This window comes from Leptodactylus fuscus, chromosome 7 (genome assembly GCF_031893055.1).
Source record: "Leptodactylus fuscus isolate aLepFus1 chromosome 7, aLepFus1.hap2, whole genome shotgun sequence".
In the NCBI taxonomy this organism is placed as follows: Eukaryota; Metazoa; Chordata; class Amphibia; order Anura; family Leptodactylidae; genus Leptodactylus; species Leptodactylus fuscus.
The window spans coordinates 144,969,856-144,992,570 of record NC_134271.1 but is presented as its reverse complement, the minus strand read 5'-3'; the positions used below and the strand labels follow the sequence as shown (position 1 = coordinate 144,992,570).

Genomic DNA, 22,715 nt, shown 5'->3' with positions numbered 1-22,715 from the left:
CTGGTGACGGCTCATACAGCTTTATACAGTATATGTGTAATGACAGTAAGCTCTATTACATAAATGGCTTCTACACTGTATAAGCAATGCTACCTCTGATGTCTCCCATGGTGTCACCCCATTTATCTCATAGGTTGTAAGCTGCTGCATGCAGGGTCCTCAGTTCCATGGTGTGAAGTGACTATTATCTGTAATGTCTCACTTTGTCTTTATTTTAACCCTACAATTTGTAAAGTGCTGCGGAATATGTTGGTGCAATATAAATAAAATGTATTATTATTATTATTATTATTATTATTATTATTATTATTATTTATTATTATTATTATATCCTTCTGCCATGTATTCTGGTGTGGATATATTTGTCCTTATGTTGGTATGTATACATAATGCTGTAGTCTGTCTCCATCCTTGCATGCCATGACTTAATGCACTAGTTTATGTGATGTGTGTGGACATATATGACCTTCTGCCATGTATTCCTGTGCAGTTGTATATGTCCTTCTGCCATGTATTCCTGTGCAGTTGTTTATGTCCTTCTGCTATGTATTCCTGTGCAGTTGTATATGTCCTTCTGCCATGTATTCCTGTGTAGTTGTATATGTCCATCTGTCATGTATTCCTGTTTGGACCTATGTACCTCTGCTACCTGCCTTGACCTCTGGGCCTTCTTCCTTGTGTGTTTGGCCTCTGTACATTCCTCCATGTACGGTATGTATCATCTGTTGGTCCTTCTGGCCCAGCCTCTGCTATCCGTATGTCCTGGCCTGTTCTTGTTTCTGGTCTGGTCTGTTACCAGTTTTATACCCTTGTTTGCTGTATCTCTGTGTAAGTATGATTTCTGCTGTGACCTTAGTCTGTATTCACACTCTCTACTCTTTCAAGAGTTTAGGAGGTCACCCCCATTTTATGGAGTCTTCCACAGATTCTTGAAGACTTCTTGAGTATGATGTAACCTAAGATCAGCCTCTATAATGCATTTTATGGCCAAGTACACACTTATTTATAGAACAATTACAATTACTGACTCCCTAACCCTATTCCTTCATCCTATAGGAAGATGCAGATAGAAATCTTTTGGAATAATGCTTATTATTGTGGTTATCGCAAAAAAAAATTATTCACTGTGCACAAGTGCTTGTCTCTATGGTTGTTGCCATGCTGTTAATAAAGTTATGTTTAAAAAAGAACAACAACAACAAAAATCGTACACTTTCTCAAAGAGAATGGGAAGAAGACGGCAGGCTAAGCGAAGCAAAACTAACCCCGAAAAGATTAGTTAACCCCTTCCTAGCACAGGCATTTTTTTTTATTTTCGATTTTCATTTTGGAGTCCCCGCCTTCCAAATCCCATGGTGCTACAGCTTCTACTTAGTGTTGTATATTGCCTCCCCACAGTACTGGGTTCACAGCTGTAGTGGATAGCACTTCTATATAATGTCCCCGTGGTACTACAGCTTCTACTTAGTGTTGTATATTGCCTCCCCACAGTACTGGGTTCACAGCTGTAGTGGATAGTACTTCTATATAATGTCCCCATGGTGCTACAGCTTCCAGTAGGTGTTGTATAATACCTTCCCCAGTACTAGATTAACAGCTGTAGTGGATAGTACTTCTATATAATGTCCCCATGGTGCTACAGCTTCTAGTAGGTGTTGTATAATACCTCCCCAAAGTACTAGATTCACAGCTGTAGTGGATAGCACTTCTATATAATGTCCCCGTGGTACTACAGCTTCTAGTTAGTGTTGTTTAATGTCTCCCCACAGTACTCAGTTCACAGCTGTAGTGGATAGTACTTCTATATAATGTCCCCATGGTGCTACAGCTTCTAGTAGGTGTTGTTTAATGCCTCCCACAGTACTAGATTCACAGCTGTAGTGGATAGTACTTCTATATAATGTCCCCATGGTGCTACAGCTTCCAGTAGGTGTTGTATAATGCTTCCCCACAGTAATAGATTCACAGCTGTAGTGTAGAGTACTTCTCTATAATGTCCCCGTGGTGCTCCAGCTTTTAGTAGGTGTTATATAATGCCTCCCCACAATACTAGATTCACAGTTGTAGTGGATAGTATTTCTATATAATGTCCCCATGGTGCTACAGCTTCTAGTAGGTGTTGTTTAATGCCTACCACAGTACTGGGTTCACAGCTGTAGTGGATAGTACTTCTATATAATGTCCCCATGGTGCTACAGCTTCCAGTAGGTGTTGTATAATACCTTCCCCAGTACTAGATTCACAGCTGTAGTGGATAGTATTTCTATATAATGTCCCCATGGTACTACAGCTTCTAGTAGGTGTTGTATAATGCCTCCCACAGTACTAGATTCACAGCTGTAGTGGATAGCACTTCTATATAATGTCCCCGTGGTACTACAGCTTCTAGTTAGTGTTGTTTAATGTCTCCCCACAGTACTGGGTTCACAGCTGTAGTGGATAGCACTTCTATATAATGTCCCCATGGTGCTACAGCTTCTAGTAGGTGTTGTTTAATGCCTCCCACAGTACTAGATTCACAGCTGTAGTGGATAGTACTTCTATATAATGTCCCCATGGTGCTACAGCTTCCAGTAGGTGTTGTATAATGCTTCCCCACAGTAATAGATTCACAGCTGTAGTGGATAGTACTTCTCTATAATGTCCCTGTGGTGCTCCAGCTTTTAGTAGGTGTTATATAATGCCTCCCCACAATACTAGATTCACAGCTGTAGTGGATAGTATTTCTATATAATGTCCCCATGGTGCTACAGTGTCTAGTAGGTGTTGTATAATGTCTCCCCACAGTACTAGATTCACAGCTGTAGTGGATAGCACTTCTATATAATGTCCCCATGGTGCTACAGCTTCTAGTAGGTGTTGTATAATGTCTCCTCACAATACTAGATTCACAGCTGTAGTGGATAGCACTTCTATATAATGTCCCCATGGTACTACAGCTTCTAGTAGGTGTTGTATAATGCCTCCCCACAGTACTAGATTCACAGCTGTAGTGGATAGCACTTCTATATAATGTCCCTGTGGTGCTACAGCTTCTAGTAGGTGTTGTATAATGCATCCCCACAGTACTAGATTCACAGCTGTAGTGGATAGTACTTCTATATAATGTCCCCATGGTGCTACAGCTTCTAGTAGGTGTTGTATAGTGCATTCCCACAGTACTGGGTTCACAGCTGTAGTGGATAGTATTTCTATATAATGTCCCCATGGTGCTACAGCTTCTAGTAGGTGTTGTATAATGTCTCCCCACAGTACTAGATTCACAGCTGTAGTGGATAGTACTTCTCTATAATGTCCCCATGGTGCTACAGCTTATAGTAGGTGTTGTATAATGCCTCCCCACAGTACTAGATTCACAGCTGTAGTGGATAGCACTTCTATATAATGTCCCCATGGTGCTACAGCTTCTAGTAGGTGTTGTATAATGTCTCCCCACAATACTAGATTCACAGCTGTAGTGGATAGTATTTCTATATAATGTCCCCATGGTGCTACAGCTTCTAGTAGGTGTTGTATAATGTCTCCCCACAGTACTAGATTCACAGCTGTAGTGGATAGTACTTCTCTATAATGTCCCCATGGTGCTACAGCTTCTAGTAGGTGTTGTATAATGCCTCCCCACAATACTAGATTCACAGCTGTAGTGGATAGCACTTCTATATAATGTCCCCATGGTGCTACAGCTTCTAGTAGGTGTTGTATAATGTCTCCCCACAGTACTAGATTCACAGCTGTAGTGGATAGTACTTCTCTATAATGTCCCCATGGTGCTACAGCTTCTAGTAGGTGTTGTATAATGCCTCCCCACAGTACTATATTCACAGCTGTAGTGGATAGCACTTCTATATAATGTCCCCATGGTGCTACAGCTTCTAGTAGGTGTTGTATAATGTCTCCCCACAGTACTAGATTCACAGCTGTAGTGGATAGTACTTCTCTATAATGTCCCCATGGTGCTACAGCTTCTAGTAGGTGTTGTATAATACCTCCTCACAATACTAGATTCACAGCTGTAGTGGATAGCACTTCTATATAATGTCCCCATGGTGCTACAGCTTCTAGTAGGTGTTGTATAATGTCTCCCCACAGTACTAGATTCACAGCTGTAGTGGATAGTACTTCTCTATAATGTCCCCATGGTGCTACAGCTTCTAGTAGGTGTTGTATAATACCTCCCCACAATACTAGATTCACAGCTGTAGTGGATAGCACTTCTATATAATGTCCCCATGGTGCTACAGCTTCTAGTAGGTGTTGTATAATGTCTCCTCACAATACTAGATTCACAGCTGTAGTGGATAGTACTTCTATATAATGTCCCCATGGTGCTACAGCTTATAGTAGGTGTTGTATAATGCCTCCCCACAGTACTAGATTCACAGCTGTAGTGGATAGTACTTCTCTATAATGTCCCCATGGTGCTACAGCTTCTAGTAGGTGTTGTATAGTGCATCCCCACAGTACTGGGTTCACAGTAGTAATGGTCAGTACATCTGTATAATGGGAAACATTTTAGTAGCAAGATAGAGGTCCCCATGGGGAAAAGTGAAAAAAAAATACTTGCAATTACCTCTGCAAGGACAAACCACCATGTTCTTCCGCAGTTAGCAGCATAAATGCGGAGTCAGCTGGACTTCCCCCTGCTCAATCCCTGTACATAGAGTTCTCAATGCGCTCTGTATACTGTGGATGCAGCTGAGGTAGCTGCCATGATGTTCCTGTCCTGCTGGTAAACTGCCTAAACTGCTGTGTCCTAGAGAACCCAGATCAGCTCTATGTATTTTAGATGTCATTTATTATTATTAATTATTATTATTATTATTATTATTATTATTATTATTATTATTATTATTACTATTATTATTATTATTAAACATTTGATATATTTCCTATAGTTAGTGTGCAGTACTGTTTTGTGTTTTGGCATATACTTTGATGATAAAGAATGAGTAAAGATATTTATTGTGTTTTTTTTTTTGTTTTGTTTTTTATTTGTTTCTACATCAGTGACCTGAATATTAGTTTATTCTAATCTGATTTAATAGACCAGAAACTTCATGGGCACTAAAAGAAATTTAGATATTCCAAAACACTGAAAAAACAATGTCTGAGACAAAACATACAGATTCATAAGTAACTGTTTTAGTTTGCTACATGTGACATATTTTTATCACTTGTGGTCGTTGCTTCAAAATACACTTTGTACTCTGTAGCCAAATAAGCTGCGAGGCGTTCCTAACCCCGCTGTACTTCATCTCTGCAAATATCTCTCCTTCCTGAAAAATAGTGCAAGAGGACACAGTAATACCGCAACTCTCACTACTGACCGCACCACACACGGCTACAACAGTCACTATGTGTCTGAGATCTCTGCTTATCCTTCTATGTAAGTATGATGAGAGTTTCTTACAGATTTACTTACAAGTAATTCAGTCACCTATAAAAATTCTTCTATATATTCAGATCGATAGGGGTCAGTATTATAGTAGTTATATTCTTGTACATAAGAGCAGTATTATAGTAGTTATATTCTTGTACATAGGAGTAGTATTATAGTAGTTATATTCTTGTACATAGGAACAGTATTATAGTAGTTATATTCTTGTACATAGGAGTAGTATTATAGTAGTTATATTCTTGTACATAGGAGTAGTATTATAGTAGTTATATTCTTGTACATAGGAGTAGTATTATAGTAGTTATATTCTTGTACATAGGGGGCAGTATTATAGTAGTTATATTCTTGTACATAGGAGGTAGTATTATAGTAGTTATATTCTTGTACATAGGAGCAGTATTATAGTAGTTATATTCTTGTACATAGGAGTAGTATTATAGTAGTTATATTCTTGTACATAAGAGGTAGTATTATAGTAGTTATATTTTTTGTACATAGGAGTAGTATTATAGTAGTTATATTCTTGTACATAGGAGTAGTATTATAGTAGTTATATTCTTGTACATAGGAGCAGTATTATAGTAGTTATATTTTTGTACATAGGAGTAGTATTATAGTAGTTATATTCTTGTACATAGGAGTAGTATTATAGTAGTTATATTCTTGTACATAGGAGTAGTATTATAGTAGTTATATTCTTGTACATAGGAGTAGTATTATAGTAGTTATATTCTTGTACATAGGAGCAGTATTATAGTAGTTATATTCTTGTACATAGGAGTAGTATTATAGTAATTATATTCTTGTACATAGGAGTAGTATTATAGTAGTTATATTCTTGTACATAGGAGTAGTATTATAGTAGTTATATTCTTGTACATAGGGAGCAGTATTATAGTAGTTATATTCTTGTACATAGGAGGTAGTATTATAGTAGTTATATTCTTGTACATAGGGAGCAGTATTATAGTAGTTATATTCTTGTACATAGGAGGTAGTATTATAGTAGTTATATTCTTGTACATAGGAGTAGTATTATAGTAGTTATATTGTTGTACATAGGAGCAGTATTATAGTAGTTATATTCTTGTACATAGGAGGTAGTATTATAGTAGTTATATTCTTGTACATAGGGAGCAGTATTATAGTAGTTGTATTCTTGTACATAGGAGCAGTATTATAGTAGTTATATTCTTGTACATAGGAGTAGTATTATAGTAGTTATATTCTTGTACATAGGAGCAGTATTATAGTAGTTATATTCTTGTACATAGGAGTAGTATTATAGTAGTTATATTCTTGTACATAGGAGCAGTATTATAGTAGTTATATTCTTGTACATAGGAGTAGTATTATAGTAATTATATTCTTGTACATAGGAGTAGTATTATAGTAGTTATATTCTTGTACATAGGAGTAGTATTATAGTAGTTATATTCTTGTACATAGGGAGCAGTATTATAGTAGTTATATTCTTGTACATAGGAGGTAGTATTATAGTAGTTATATTCTTGTACATAGGGAGCAGTATTATAGTAGTTATATTCTTGTACATAGGAGGTAGTATTATAGTAGTTATATTCTTGTACATAGGAGTAGTATTATAGTAGTTATATTGTTGTACATAGGAGCAGTATTATAGTAGTTATATTCTTGTACATAGGAGGTAGTATTATAGTAGTTATATTCTTGTACATAGGAGTAGTATTATAGTAGTTATATCATATATAGTAATTATATTTGAATTGAAGGGGTTGTCCCATCACAAGGATCCTATCTTTACTGCTTGTTAATGTGGATGTAAGACTTTTCCTAAATATATTGCTTCAGCAGAACTCTATTGTTTGTCCACTATCTTACTTTATTGAATTCTTTGTGGCCACAGCCCTGACTTAGCTGCTCATGAGTCAAGTGATGTATCTGCTGCTCTCAGGGGGGAGGGAGGAGGGGCTAAGTGCAGGGGAGCGAGCCTGTGTAGCTAGCTCTTCCTGTGTCTACACCACGTGACCTAGATTCCTGTTAGCAGATAGGGGAGAGGAGCTGCTTTCATTTCTTCTGTTCTCCCAGTTATCAGGCTAGCTAATTCAATTGTGTTTATTATGGCAGAGACAGGCAGTCTCTGGATGTAACACAGAATGGAGTTGCTGCTGCCTGTACTTCATAGTCCGATATGGGTGGGCGGAGCTACACATGAATTTGGGGCGGAGCTAAACGGCAGGTTGCATGTGAAACCCCACCCACCAAATGATGCAAGAAACCAGGAAGAAAGAAGATTTTACAGCAGTAAAGACTGGTGAGTATGTGAGGTGGGAATACCCCTTTGAAGGAAAGATGGGAAACTGAAGAATTTCCTTAAAAAAAATGCTGGTTCCTCTGATATTTTTAGATTGTAACAATATCCTGTGATTGATATAAGATTATCATGTCTGAGGTTTTGCTGCATATAAGGATGGTCTTTACAGCAAAAGAATTGAAGTGTAGCTACAGGAATGGATCTCACAGCTATAGTAACCTCCAATGTAGAAATGTGCCAGGACTATAATATATCATTATTTTATTCCTGTTTTGTTTCATAGGGTCAATTCTGATACAAGAAGGTAAGTGACCAGCTTTAATTCTCTATTAATAAAACAATTAAAAACATAACTCATTCTGCAGAAAATAATCCCCCCTACTGGTACGTTGATGGAAAAATAAAAAATAATAATTTTTGGAATACAAATTGTGCCTTTGTGCAAAATAAGTAAATCATGAAAAAACCATTGTGAAGGATATCGCCTCTACCAAGCCACTTGGCACACCCGCCATCACCCTTCTTACGTTCTAGTTATTCCCGTGAGTGTGCGGAGTTCATAGGATGATACGAAACAAGCTTTATAAATTGTATATATTAACCCGAGTGGGTCGGTACTAGCCATTAACATATACGGAGATACATATCAGTGGGTGACAATCAAATTCAGCTAAAAGCACAATACAATACATAAAATAAAATAGGAATAAAGATAGAAAATAAACAATATCAAAGTGAGTCTGTAGTATGGTTTGCTGGGGCCATTCCGAGTCTCAGGGCGTATGCTTAAGTCAGTAATAGAGCCTCAGTCTGCTCATATGGCTTCCAGGATCAGAACTCTCTTCCTCAGGTGGGACCATATACTACCCTGGTCTTCTCCCCTTAGTGATGTCATGAAGAGGGGAAGTCCCGCCCTCCATCTTGAAACCAAATAACTATGAATAGTCATAATTTCTCACCAGATAACTGTAGGGTCAGGCCAGGGATATGACTGGGTAAGCCCATCGTGTAGACACCAAGGATGACACCCCAATCCCCTTTGGATAATGAGTTCAGTGTCTAGACCTTTTCCCTGCTCCCAACAATACTTTGTGTGGACTTGAAGCGTGTGTCTTCGTTTTGTATACCTGAAGAAGTGATCGGGGTTAGAGATGAGCGAACACTAAAATGTTCGAGGTTCGAAATTCGATTCGAACAGCCGCTCAATGTTCGTGTGTTCGAACGGGTTTCGAACCCCATTATAGTCTATGGGGAACAGATACTCGTTAAGGGGGAACCCCAAATCCGTGTCTGGAGGGTCACCAAGTCCACTATGACACCACAGGAAATGATGCCAACACCTCTGGAATGACACTGGGACAGCAGGGGAAGCATGTCTGGGGGCATCTAACACACCAAAGACCCTCTATTACCCCAACATCACAGCCTAACAACTACACACTTTACACACTCAATACCACCTCTCTGACAGTAGGAAAACACCTTGAAACATGTGTATTTGGCACTTGCAGTGAGGAGAGCTTGTCACCAGCAGTGAATTTGGCCCTTGTAGTAAGTTGAGGTTGGCACCAACATTTGTTTTGAAAATCAGGGTGGATTGAGCCTCTAACCAGCAGAGTTTGGGCAAATTCATGGTGGAGGGAGCCTCTAAACACCCCAGTTTGGGCAAATTCATGGTGGAGGGAGCCTCTAAAAACCCCAGTTTGGACCAATTCATGGTGGAGGGAGCCTCTAACCAGCCCAGTTTGGGCAAATTCATGGTGGAGGGAGCCTCTAAAAAACCCAGTTTGGACCAATTCATGGTGGAGGGAGCCTCTAACCAGCCCAGTTTGGGCAAATTCATGGTGGAGGGAGCCTCTAACCAGCCCAGTTTGGACCAATTAATGGTGGAGGGAGCCTCTAACCAGCCCAGTTTGGACCAATTAATGGTGGAGGGAGCCTCTAACCAGCCCAATTTGGACCAATTCATGGTGGAGGGAGCCTCTAAACAGCCCAGTTTGGGCAAATTCATGGTGGAGGGAGCCTCTAAAAAACCCAGTTTGGACCAATTCATGGTGGAGGGAGCCTCTAACCAGCCCAGTTTGGACCAATTAATGGTGGAGGGAGCCTCTAACCAGCCCAGTTTGGACCAATTCATGGTGGAGGGAGCCTCTAAACAGCCAAGTTTTGGGAAATTCATGGTGGAGGGAGCCTCTAACCAGCCCAGTTTGGATCAATTCATGGTGGAGGGAGCCTCTAAACAGCCAAGTTTTGGGAAATTCATGGTGGAGGGAGCCTCTAACCAGCCCAGTTTGGACCAATTCATGGTGGAGGGAGCCTCTAAAAAACCCAGTTTGGACCAATTCATGGTGGAGGGAGCCTCTAAACAGCCCAGTTTGGGCAAATTCATGGTGGAGGGAGCCTCTAACCAGCCCAGTTTGGACCAATTAATGGTGGAGGGAGCCTCTAAACAGCCCAGTTTGGGCAAATTCATGGTGGAGGGAGCCTCTAACCAGCCCAGTTTGGACCAATTCATGGTGGAGGGAGCCTCTAACCAGCCCAGTTTGGACCAATTAATGGTGGAGGGAGCCTCTAACCAGCCCAGTTTGGACCAATTCATGGTGGAGGGAGCCTCTAAACAGCCCAGTTTGGGCAAATTCATGGTGGAGGGAGCCTCTAAAAAACCCAGTTTGGACCAATTCATGGTGGAGGGAGCCTCTAACCAGCCCAGTTTGGACCAATTAATGGTGGAGGGAGCCTCTAACCAGCCCAGTTTGGACCAATTCATGGTGGAGGGAGCCTCTAACCAGCCCAGTTTGGACCAATTCATGGTGGAGGGAGCCTCTAAACAGCCAAGTTTTGGGAAATTCATGGTGGAGGGAGCCTCTAACCAGCCCAGTTTGGACCAATTCATGGTGGAGGGAGCCTCTAAACAGCCAAGTTTTGGGAAATTCATGGTGGAGGGAGCCTCTAACCAGCCCAGTTTGGACCAATTCATGGTGGAGGGAGCCTCTAAAAAACCCAGTTTGGACCAATTCATGGTGGAGGGAGCCTCTAAAAAACCCAGTTTGGACCAATTCATGGTGGAGGGAGCCTCTAAACAGCCCAGTTTGGGCAAATTCATGGTGGAGGAAGCCTCTAACCAGCCCAGTTTGGACCAATTAATGGTGGAGGGAGCCTCTAAACAGCCCAGTTTGGGCAAATTCATGGTGGAGGGAGCCTCTAACCAGCCCAGTTTGGACCAATTCATGGTGGAGGGAGCCTCTAACCAGCCCAGTTTGGGCAAATTCATGGTGGAGGGAGCCTCTAAAAAACCCAGCTTGGACCAATTCATGGTGGAGGGAGCCTCTAACCAGCCCAGTTTGGGCAAATTCATGGTGGAGGGAGCCTCTAAAAAACCCAGTTTGGACCAATTCATGGTGGAGGGAGCCTCTAAACAGCCCAGTTTGGGCAAATTCATGGTGGAGGGAGCCTCTAACCAGCCCAGTTTGGACCAATTAATGGTGGAGGGAGCCTCTAAACAGCCCAGTTTGGACCAATTAATGGTGGAGGGAGCCTCTAACCAGCCCAGTTTGGACCAATTAATGGTGGAGGGAGCCTCTAACCAGCCCAGTTTGGACCAATTAATGGTGGAGGGAACCTCTAACCACCCCAGTTTGGACCAATTAATGGTGGAGGGAGCCTCTAACCAGCCCAGTTTGGACCAATTCATGGTGGAGGGAGCCTCTAAAAAACCCAGTTTGGACCAATTCATGGTGGAGGGAGCCTCTAAACAGCCCAGTTTGGGCAAATTCATGGTGGAGGGAGCCTCTAAACAGCCCAGTTTGGGCAAATTCATGGTGGAGGGAGCCTCTAACCAGCCCAGTTTGGACCAATTAATGGTGGAGGGAGCCTCTAACCAGCCCAGTTTGGACCAATTCATGGTGGAGGGAGCCTCTAAACAGCCAAGTTTGGACCAATTCATGGTGGAGGGAGCCTCTAAAAAACCCAGTTTGGACCAATTCATGGTGGAGGGAGCCTCTAACCAGCCCAGTTTGGACCAATTAATGGTGGAGGGAGCCTCTAACCAGCCCAGTTTGGACCAATTAATGGTGGAGGGAGCCTCTAACCAGCCCAGTTTGGACCAATTCATGGTGGAGGGAGCCTCTAAACAGCCCAGTTTGGGCAAATTCATGGTGGAGGGAGCCTCTAACCAGCCCAGTTTGGACCAATTCATGGTGGAGGGAGCCTCTAAAAAACCCAGTTTGGACCAATTCATGGTGGAGGGAGCCTCTAAACAGCCCAGTTTGGGCAAATTCATGGTGGAGGGAGCCTCTAAACAGCCCAGTTTGGGCAAATTCATGGTGGAGGGAGCCTCTAACCAGCAGAGTTGGTGGAAATCAGGGTGGAGGGAGCCTCTAACCAGCAGAGTTGGGGGAAATCAGGGTGGAGGGAGCCTAGTATTAGCAGAATTGTGCAACGCTTATGGTGGATGAGTATGAGGATGCGGAGGAATTGGAGAGGTTGAGTACAGACATGGAGTTTCATGTTGGGGTGCTTTACACAGGTGGGCACAAAAATGACGGCTCTACCCAGTGGTGGTTCATTTTTATCAAAGTGAGCCGGTCGGCACTCTCAGCTGACAGACGGGTGCGCTTGTCAGTGATGATGCCACCGGCTGCACTGAACACCCTCTCAGATAGGACGCTGGCGGCAGGACAGGACAGCACCTCCAAGGCATATAGGGCAAGTTCAAGCCACAGGTCCAACTTCGACACCCAATACGTGTAGGGCGCAGAGGGGTCGGAGAGGACAGGGCTGTGGTCGGAAAGGTATTCCCGCAACATGCGCCTATACTTCTCACGCCTGGTGACACTAGGACCCTCCGTGGCGGCACTTTGGCGAGGGGGTGCCATCAAGGTGTCCCAGACCTTAGACAGTGTGCCCCTCGTTTGTGTGGACCGGTGAGAACTTGGTTGCCTACTGGAGGAACTGCCCTCCCTGCCGCCAACGTCACATGCTGGAAACATCTCCATCATATTCTGCACCAATTGCCTGTGGCAAGCATTGATGCGATTGGCCCTCCCCTCTACCGGAATAAAAGACGAGATGTTGTTTTTATACCGGGGGTCAAGGATAGCAAAGATCCAGTACTGGTTGTCCTCCATGATTTTGACAATACGCTTGTCGGTTGTAAAGCACCCCAACATGAACTCAGCCATGTCTGCCACAGTGTTAGTTGGCATGACTCCTCTGGCCCCACCGGAAAGTTCAATCTCCATTTCCTCCTCATCCTCCATGTCTACCCATCCGCGCTGCAACAATGGGACGATTCGAAGTTGCCCGGAAGCCTCCTGTATCACCATCACATCATCGGACAACTCTTCTTCCTCCTCCTCCTCCTCCTCCTCCTCCATTAAACGCAGTGAAGCGGACAGATGTGTGGACCTACTCTCCAGCTGTGACGGATCGGATGCTATCCCTAACTCCTCTGTGTGATCTGAGTTATCCCTGATGTCAATCAGGGATTCTCTCAGAACACACAAGAGCGGGATTGTAAGGCTCACCATCGCATCCTCAGAGCTCACCCTCCTTGTGGACTCCTCAAAGACCCGTAGGATGTCACAAAGGTCTCTCATCCATGGCCACTCATGGATGTGAAACTGAGGCAGCTGACTTTGTGGCACCCTAGGGTTTTGTAGCTGGTATTCCATCAAAGGTCTCTGCTGCTCAACCACTCTATTCAACATCTGAAACGTTGAGTTCCAGCGTGTGGGGACGTCGCACAAAAGCCGGTGTTGTGGCACATGCAGGCGTTGCTGGAGAGATTTTAAGCTAGCAGCGGCTACTGTCGACTTGCGAAAGTGGGCGCACATGCGCCGCACTTTCACCAGTAGCTCTGGAACATTGGGGTAGCTCTTTAGGAAACGTTGCACCACTAGGTTGAAGACGTGGGCCAGGCATGGAACATGTTGGAGTCCGGCAAGCTCCAGAGCTGCTACCAGGTTCCGGCCGTTATCACAAACGACCATGCCTGGGCCCAGGTGCAGCGGCTCAAACCATATTGCCGTCTCATCGAGGAGGGCATCCCTCACCTCGGAGGCAGTGTGCTGTCTGTCCCCCAAGCTGATCAGCTTCAGCACAGCCTGCTGACGTCTACCAACGCCAGTGCTGCAACGTTTCCAACTCGTAGCTGGGGTCAATCTAACAGCGGAGGAGGAGGCGGTGGCGGAGGAGGAGGCGGTGGCGGAGGAGGAGGCGGTAGAGGAGGAGGAGGAGGGGGGTGTTCTTCTCGTGTCCCTGCCAGGAATGTTAGGCGGGGAGACGAGGTACACCGGGCCAGTTTGGGAAGCAGTCCCAGCCTCAACTACATTCACCCAGTGTGCCGTCAGTGAAATGTAGCGTCCCTGTCCGCATGCACTTGTCCACGCGTCGGTGGTCAAGTGGACCTTTGTGCAAAGCGCGGAACTAAGGGCCCGCCTGATGTTGAGTGACACGTGCTGGTGCAAGGCGGGGACGGCACACCGGGAGAAGTAGTGACGGCTAGGGACGGCATAGCGAGGTGCCGCAGTTGCCATCAGGTCCAGGAAGGCGGGAGTTTCAACAAGCCGGAACGCCAACATCTCCTGGGCCAGCAGTTTAGCGATGTTGGCGTTCAAGGCTTGCGCGTGTGGGTGGTTAGCAGTGTATTTCTGCTGCCGCTCCAATGTCTGAGAGATGGTGGGTTGTTGTAAAGAAACGCCTGATGGTGCCTTTGATGGTGCAGGAGAAGGAGATAAGACAGGACCAGGGGAGGATGAGGTAGAAGTCAACAAAGTGGCGGAGGCAGATGAAGTGGTGTCCTGGCTCGTCCTCTGGAGTGCATCGCCAGCACAGTCAGCAGTGGCAGTGGCAGAGGCAGTGGCAGAGGCAGTGGCAGTGGCGTGAACGGCAGGCGGCCTTTGTCCTGCCGTTGCTGCCTGCCACTGATTCCAGTGCTTGGATTCCAAATGACGGCGCATTGAAGTGGTGGACAGGTTGCTCTTCTCAGAGCCCCTAATCAATTTCGAGAGGCAAATTGTGCAGACAACACTATATCTGTCCTCGGCGCATTCCTTGAAAAAACTCCACACCTTCGAGAAACGTGCCCTCGAGGTGGGAGTTTTTCGGGGCTGGGTACGAACTGGAACATCTTGGGAGATTCCGGGTGTGGCCTGGCTTCGCCTAAGCTGCTGACCTCTGCCTCTGCCTCTAGCTACCCTTTTTGGTGCTGCACCTGCCTCAACATCCACACTACTTTCCCCGCTTGACATCCCCCCTGTCCAGGTCGGGTCAGTGTCCTCATCATCCACCACTTCCTCTTCCAACTCCTGTCTCATCTCCTCCTCCCGCACAATGCGCCGGTCAACTGGATGCCCTGACGGCAACTGCGTCACATCATCGTCGATGAGGGTGGGTTGCTGGTCATCCACCACCAAATCGAACGGAGATGGAGGAGACTCTAGTGTTTGAGCATCTGGACACAGATGCTCCTCTGTTAGGTTCGTGGAATCGTGACGTGGAGAGGCAGGTTGAGGGACAATGAAAGGAGCGGAGAACAGCTCTGGGGAGCAGGGACAGTTTGGGTTATTGTTCTGTAAAGCTTCGGAATTTTGGGAGGAAGGAAGACAAGACTGTTGGGTAATAGGAGGAGAGGAGGCAGAGTCTGACTGGCTGCTGGACAATGTGCTGTAAGCGTTCTCTGACAGCCATTGCAAGACCTGTTCCTGGTTCTCGGGCCTACTAAGGTTTGTACCCTGCAGTTTAGTTAATGTGGCAAGCAACCCTGGCACTGTGGAGTGGCGCAATGCTTGCTGCCCCACAGGAGTAGGCACGGGACGCCCTGTGGCTTCACTGCTACCTTGCTCCCCAGAACCATTCCCCCGACCTCGCCCACGGCCTCGTCCACGTCCCTTTCCGGGAGCCTTGCGCATTTTGAATTCCTAGTTAGAAATTGGCACTGTATACCAGTAGTAAAAATTGTGGGTGCACGTAACCCCAATATATTCTTTGAATTCCCAGTCAGACACTGGCACTATATGGCAGTAGCAAGAAATGAGGGTATTTGTATTCCCAATATACTCTTTGAATTCCCAGTCAGACAATGGCACTGTATACCAGTAGTAAAAATTGTGGGTGCACGTAACCCCAATATATTCTTTGAATTACCAGTCAGAAACTGGCACTATATGGCAGTAGCAAGAAATGAGGGTATTTATAACCCCAATATATTCTTTGAATTCCCAGTCAGACAATGGCACTGTATACCAGTAGTAAAAATTGTGGGTGCACGTAACCCCAATATATTCTTTGAATTACCAGTCAGAAACTGGCACTATATGGCAGTAGCAAGAAATGAGGGTATTTGTATTCCCAATATACTCTTTGAATTCCCAGTCAGACAATGGCACTGTATACCAGTAGTAAAAATTGTGGGTGCACGTAACCCCAATATATTCTTTGAATTCCCAGTCAGACAATGGCACTGTATACCAGTAGTAAAAATTGTGGGTGCACGTAACCCCAATATATTCTTTGAATTCCCAGTCAGAAACTGGCACTATATGGCAGTAACAAGAAATGAGGGTATTTGTATTCCCAATATACTCTTTGAATTCCCAGTCAGACAATGGCACTGTATACCAGTAGTAAAAATTGTGGGTGCACGTAACCACAATATATTCTTTGAATTCCCAGTCAGACAATGGCACTGTATACCAGTAGTAAAAATTGTGGGTGCACGTAACCACAATATATTCTTTGAATTACCAGTCAGACACTGGCACTATATGGCAGTAGCAAGAAATGAGGGTATTTATAACCCCAATATATTCTTTGAATTCCCAGTCAGACAATGGCACTATATACCAGTAGTAAAAATAGTGGGTGTATATAGCCCCAATTCTATTGCTAGGGGACTTGCAGGGTATTTCTGGGGTGAAGGTGGGGGGGCACACCGTTGGAACGGGTATCGGGGTATATATCGGGTATACGGGAATACACTGACAGTGTATTCCATTCAGGATCCTGGGAAAGCTGGGTTGCGGCGATTGAGCCCGTCAGTTCCACGTTACACTGACAAGCTTCTCCCTGGAATTTAGCTCTTATAAGAGCTGTTGGTTGTCTTCTCCTTCCTATCCTAGCCTGTCCCTGCCTACCCAGAATCTAAGCCCTAGCTAGCTGGACGGAAACCTCCGTCCCCGGTGAATTGCAAGCTCAGAATGACGCGAACCTGGGCGTCGCTGTTCTTTTAAATTAGAGGTCACATGTTTTCGGCAGCCAATGGGTTTTGCCTACTTTTTTCAACGTCACCGGTGTCGTAGTTCCTGTCCCACCTACCCTGCGCTGTTATTGGAGCAAAAAAGGCGCCAGGGAAGGTGGGAGGGGAATCGAGTAATGGCGCACTTTACCACGCGGTGTTCGATTCGATTCAAACATGCCGAACAGCCTAATATCCGATCGAACATGAGTTCGATAGAACACTGTTCGCTCATCTCTAATCGGGGTGACTATAGAATGTTATTATATAATCATAAAACCATATTTTCTGAGTAATTTGGGTTACAGACACCCAGAATTAGAACAATAATGTCCACCTTGGAATATTTATTATTATTATTATTATTATTATTATGATGATGATGATGATGATTATTATTATTATTATTATTATTATTATAGAGCTCCATGGAATTAATAAATTTAGTAGATTTTGTTATTGTACAATGTACAAAAAATATGAAGGTGTGCAAGCTGTTATGTCTACAATTCCCCTGTATGATCCATGATGTCTTATAGGAGCCGCCATCAGACCTGCGGTGACCTTCACTCCAGACTACAAGAAGATCTTTACATCAGAGCAGATAACAATGACCTGTGATGTGGGATCTACTATAGGAGAGGGGATGGATTATATATGGTACAAAGACAGCAAGCAAGTATACAATGGGAAATCCTATATAATAAAGAGTGCTGAAACATCACACAGTGGAAGTTACCAATGTCAGAGCAGAGCTGGAGAAGTAAGTGACCCTGCTAGACTGGATGTCAACAATCCAGGTAAGGTCTACAGATGGGTACAAGAGCAACTTAACAGACAGGAGAGGAGCTGATAACAGGAGAGAGAAACATTTTACTATGATAATATACACTCACCGGCCACTTTATTAGGTACACCATGCTAGTAACGGGTTGGACCCCCTTTTGCCTTCAGAACTGCCTCAATTCTTCGTGGCATAGATACAACAAGGTGCTGGAAGCATTCCTCAGAGATTTTGGTCCATATTGACATGATGGCATCACACAGTTGCAGTCGCAGATTTGTCGGCTGCACATCCATGATGCGAATCTCCCGTTCCACCACATCCCAAAGATGCTCCTCTATTGGATTGAGATCTGGTGACTGTGGAGGCCATTGGACTACAGTGAACTCATTGTCATGTTCAAGAAACCAGTCTGAGATGATTCCAGCTTTATGACATGGCATTGCATTATCCTGCTGAAAGTAGCCATCAGATGTTGGGTACATTGTGGTCATAAAGGGATGGACATGGTCAGCAACAATACTCAGGTAGGCTTTGGCGTTGCAACGATGCTCAATTGGTACCAAGGGGCCCAAAGAGTGCCAAGAAAATATTCCCCACACCATGACACCACCACCACCAGCCTGAACCGTTGATACACGGCAGGATGGATCCATGATTTCATGTTGTTGACGCCAAATTCTGACCCTACCATCCAAATGTTGCAGCAGAAATCGAGACTCATCAGACCAGGCAACGTTTTTCCAATCTTCAATTGTCCAATTTCGATGAGCTTGTGCAAATTGTAGCCTCAGTTTCCTGTTCTTAGCTGAAAGGAGTGGCACCCGGTGTGGTCTTCTGCTGCTGTAGCCCATCTGTAGCCTCAAAGTTCGACGTACTGTGCGGCGTTCAGAGATGCTCTTCTGGCTACCTTGGTTGTAACGGGTGGCTATTTGAGTCACTGTTGCCTTTCTATCAGCTCGAACCAGTCTGGCCATTCTCCTCTGACCTCTGGCATCAACAACGCATTTCCGCCCACAGAACTGCCGCTCACTGGATGTTTTTTCTTTTTCGGACCATTCTCTGTAAACCCTAGAGATGGTTGTGCGTGAAAATCCCAGTAGATCAGCAGTTTCTGAAATACTCAGACCAGCCCTTCTGGCACCAACAACCATGCCACGTTCAAAGGCACTCAAATCACCTTTCTTCCCCATACTGATGCTCGGTTTGAACTGCAGGAGATTGTCTTGACCATGTCTACATGCCTAAATGCACTGAGTTGCCGCCATGTGATTGGCTGATTAAAAATTAAGTGTTAACGAGCAGTTGGACAGGTGTACCTAATAAAGTGGCCAGTGAGTGTATATATATATATTTGTCACCTAATCTCTTGTATTTTGTTTTACAGCTGCTGTCATCCTGCAGACCCCTCTATATGTCTATGAAGGAGATGACATATATATAAGATGTCACCACTATCAGGAATACCGAGGACGACGGACAAGATTTTACAAAGATAACAAAGTCATCCGAGGCTGGGGAAAAAGTGCTGAATATTATATTGGAAATGTAGACAGGACGACTGCCGGGACGTACAGATGTCAGAAACAAGTTGATAATCCTATATCCTATTATCAAAATACAGATGAAGTTTCTGTATCTGTTCAAGGTAAATCCAGGTTATTATCAATTGCATATTTAGGATAAATTTACAAGTGATTGTCCAAGGAGTCTATCTTAGGACTGGTTATCATTATTGGATCTATGAGGGTCTGACGGTAGAGAGACTGATACATCTACTGTTCTAGGACAGTGCAGTTTCTGGATACGTATGTCTCTCACTCACCATACATTTATGATACTGCAGCCACTGAAGTCTATGGAGCAGCATTGCAGTACTAAAACCTGCCACTACAAATGATATGGAGAGTGAGCAACTTGGTTACTGATTTTTTTATTAATCCTCTGGCTACTTAGTCCCCCCCTGTGTCCACTTACCTGCACAGATGGCTGCTCCGGTTCCCGATGTTCTGGTTCTTCTTCGCCTCACTGCCCTCTGCCTCCCAGGTTAGGAGAGTGTGGGCGGGTACTGGGAGGGGAGACATCACGTTTCCTCGCCCTGTACCCGCCAGCCCTCTCCTAAGCCACAAGCCCCGCCTTCTTCCTAGCTCTTTAACACTAACCTGGGAGGCGGCGTCAGCAAGGCGAAAAAGAACGAGAACACCGGGCATCGGAGCAGCCATCTCTGCAGGTAAGTAGCTACTAGAGATGTTAGCTAGTCTCCCATTAGAATGAATGGATGCAGCCGGCGCGCAGGGGGTTAAGGCTGTGTGCCAGCTGCTTCTATTCATTCCCATGGAACCGCAGAGGAGCCTTCACACTGAGTATACACTCCGCTCAGAATATACTCAGCGTGAAGGCTAACATTGTTAGCTTTTCCCACAATGCTTGGCCAGTAGCAAAGCATTGTGGGAAATAATCACCGATCTCGATAGTGTTCGGAATTCCGATCGCCCTAGTAATATACTTTATTAACCTATTTCACTTCATTTTTAGAAGGAAAAAAGGCTCTGACGTTTTCCCTAGCACAGAGATCCTTCCCAGTATAACTTTTCTTTGTTTATACACCACTCTAAAGATTCCTTTTGTTTCCAATTCAGACAGTTTATAATTAGAGATGAGCGAACAGTGTTCTATCGAACTCATGTTCGATCGGATATCAGGCTGTTCGATGTGTTCGATTCGAATCGAACACCACGTGGCAAACTCCAAAAAAATTTGATTCCCCTCCCACCTTCCCTGGCGCCTTTTTTGCACCAATAACAGCGCAGGGGAGGAGGGACAGGAACTAGGACAACGGAGGCATTGAAAAAAATCGGAAAAAGTCATTGGCTGCCGAAATCAGGTGACCCCCATTTTAGACGAATAGTGGATTTCAAATCCGGGTCATATGAGAATGTGAACTTTGTGACTGAGACAGGGATAGCTGTACAGGCAGGGATAGCTAGGGATAACCTTTATTTAGGGGGGAATGTTATTAAAAATAACTTTTTGGGGCTCTATCGGGTGTGTAATTGTGATTTTTGTGAGATAAACTTTTTCCCATAGGAATGCATTGGACAGCGCTGATTGGCCAGAGTACGGAATTCGACCAATCAGCGCTGGCTCTGCTGGAGGAGGCGGAGTCCAAGATCGCTCCACACCAGTCTCCATTCAGGTCCGACCTTAGACTCCGCCTCCTCCGGCAGAGCCAGTGCTGATTGGCCGAAGGCTGGCCAATGCATTCCTATGGGTATGCAGAGACTTAGCAGTGTTGAGCCAGTTCTGCTCAACTACACTGTGTGCCGGTCAGCCCATCTGATGTAGAAGAGCCGAGGGTGCACTAGAACCCTTATGCACACTCGGCTTTGCTACATCAGATGTAGCAGAGCCGAGGGTGCACTGGAATCCTAATGCACACTCGGTTCTGCTACATCAGATGTAGCAGAGCCGAGTGTGCATAAGGGTTCTAGTGCACCCTCGGCTCTGCTACATCAGATGTAGCAGAGCCGAGTGTGCATAAGGGTTCTAGTGCACCCTCGGCTCTGCTACATCAGATGTAGCAGAGCCGAGTGTGCATAAGGGTTCTAGTGCACCCTCGGCTCTGCTACATCTGATGTAGCAGAGCCGAGTGTGCATAAGGGTTCCAGTGCACCCTCGGCTCTGCTACATCTGATGTAGCAGAGCCGAGTGTGCATAAGGGTTCTAGTGCACCCTCGGCTCTTCTACATCAGATGGGCTGACCGGCAAACGGTGTAGTTGAGCAGAACTGGCTCAGCACTGCTAAGTCTCTGCATTCCCATAGGAATGCATTGGCCAGCCTTCGGCCAATCAGCGCTGGCTCTGCCGGAGGAGGCGGAGTCTAAGGTCGGACCTGAATGGAGACTGGTGTGGAGCGATCTTAGACTCCGCCTCCTCCAGCAGAGCCAGCGCTGATTGGTCGAATTCCGTACTCTGGCCAATCAGCGCTGGCCAATGCATTCTATTAGCCCGATGAAGTAGAGCTGAATGTGTGTGCTTAGCTCAACTACGCCGGTGGAGTAGTTGAGCTAAGCACACACATTCAGTTCTACTTCATCGGGCTAATAGAATGCATTGGCCAATCAGCGCTGGCCAATACATTCTATTAGCGTGAGCTGAGTGTGCACAGGGGTTCCAGTGCACCCTCGGCTCTGCTACATCTGATGTAGCAGAGCCGAGTGTGCATAAGAGTTCCAGTGCACCCTCGGCTCTGCTACATCTGATGTAGCAGAGCCGAGTGTGCATAAGGATTCTAATGCACCCTCGGCTCTGCTACATCTGATGGGCTGACCGGCACACGGTGTAGTTGAGCAGAACTGGCTCAACACTGCTAAGTCTCTGCATTCCCATAGGAATACATTGGCCAGCCTTAGCCCAATCAGCGCTGGCTCTGCCGGAGGAGGCGGAGTCTAAGGTCGGACCTGAATGGAGACTGGTGTGGAGCGATCTTAGACTCCGCCTCCTCCAGCAGAGCCAGCACTGATTGGTCGAATTCCGTACTCTGGCCAATCAGCACTGGCCAATGCATTCCTATGGGGAAAAGTTAGCTTGCGAAAATCGCAAGCTGACAGGGATTTCCATGAAATAAAGTGACTTTTATGCCCCCAGACATGCTTCCCCTGCTGTCCCAGTGTCATTCCAGGGTGTTGGTATCATTTCCTGGGGTGTCACAGTGGACTTGGTGACCCTCCAGACACGGATTTGGGTTTCCCCCTTAACGAGTATATGTTCCCCATAGACTATAATGGGGTTCGAAACCCGTTCGAACACTCGAACAGTGAGCGGCTTTTCGAATCGAATTTCGAACCTCGAACAGTTTAGTGTTTGCTCATCTCTATTTATAACCCCAAGGACTTGTTTCGGGTCAAAGGAATTCGTCCCAAAGCAGAACTGAAATGAGTATACTCTGAGGGCCCTTCAGACTCCAGAATATAATAGGTGGAGTTATACTCACCTTCGCTCACCT

At 45.0% G+C, this 22,715-nt stretch overlaps 1 protein-coding gene across 1 annotated transcript in view; it reads left to right on the top strand.

Moving 5' to 3' along the window:
- Window positions 1–22,715, top strand: part of LOC142214620 (Fc receptor-like protein 5) — a 61,406-nt gene that overhangs the window by 24,318 nt on the left and 14,373 nt on the right. The window lies entirely within an intron of this gene.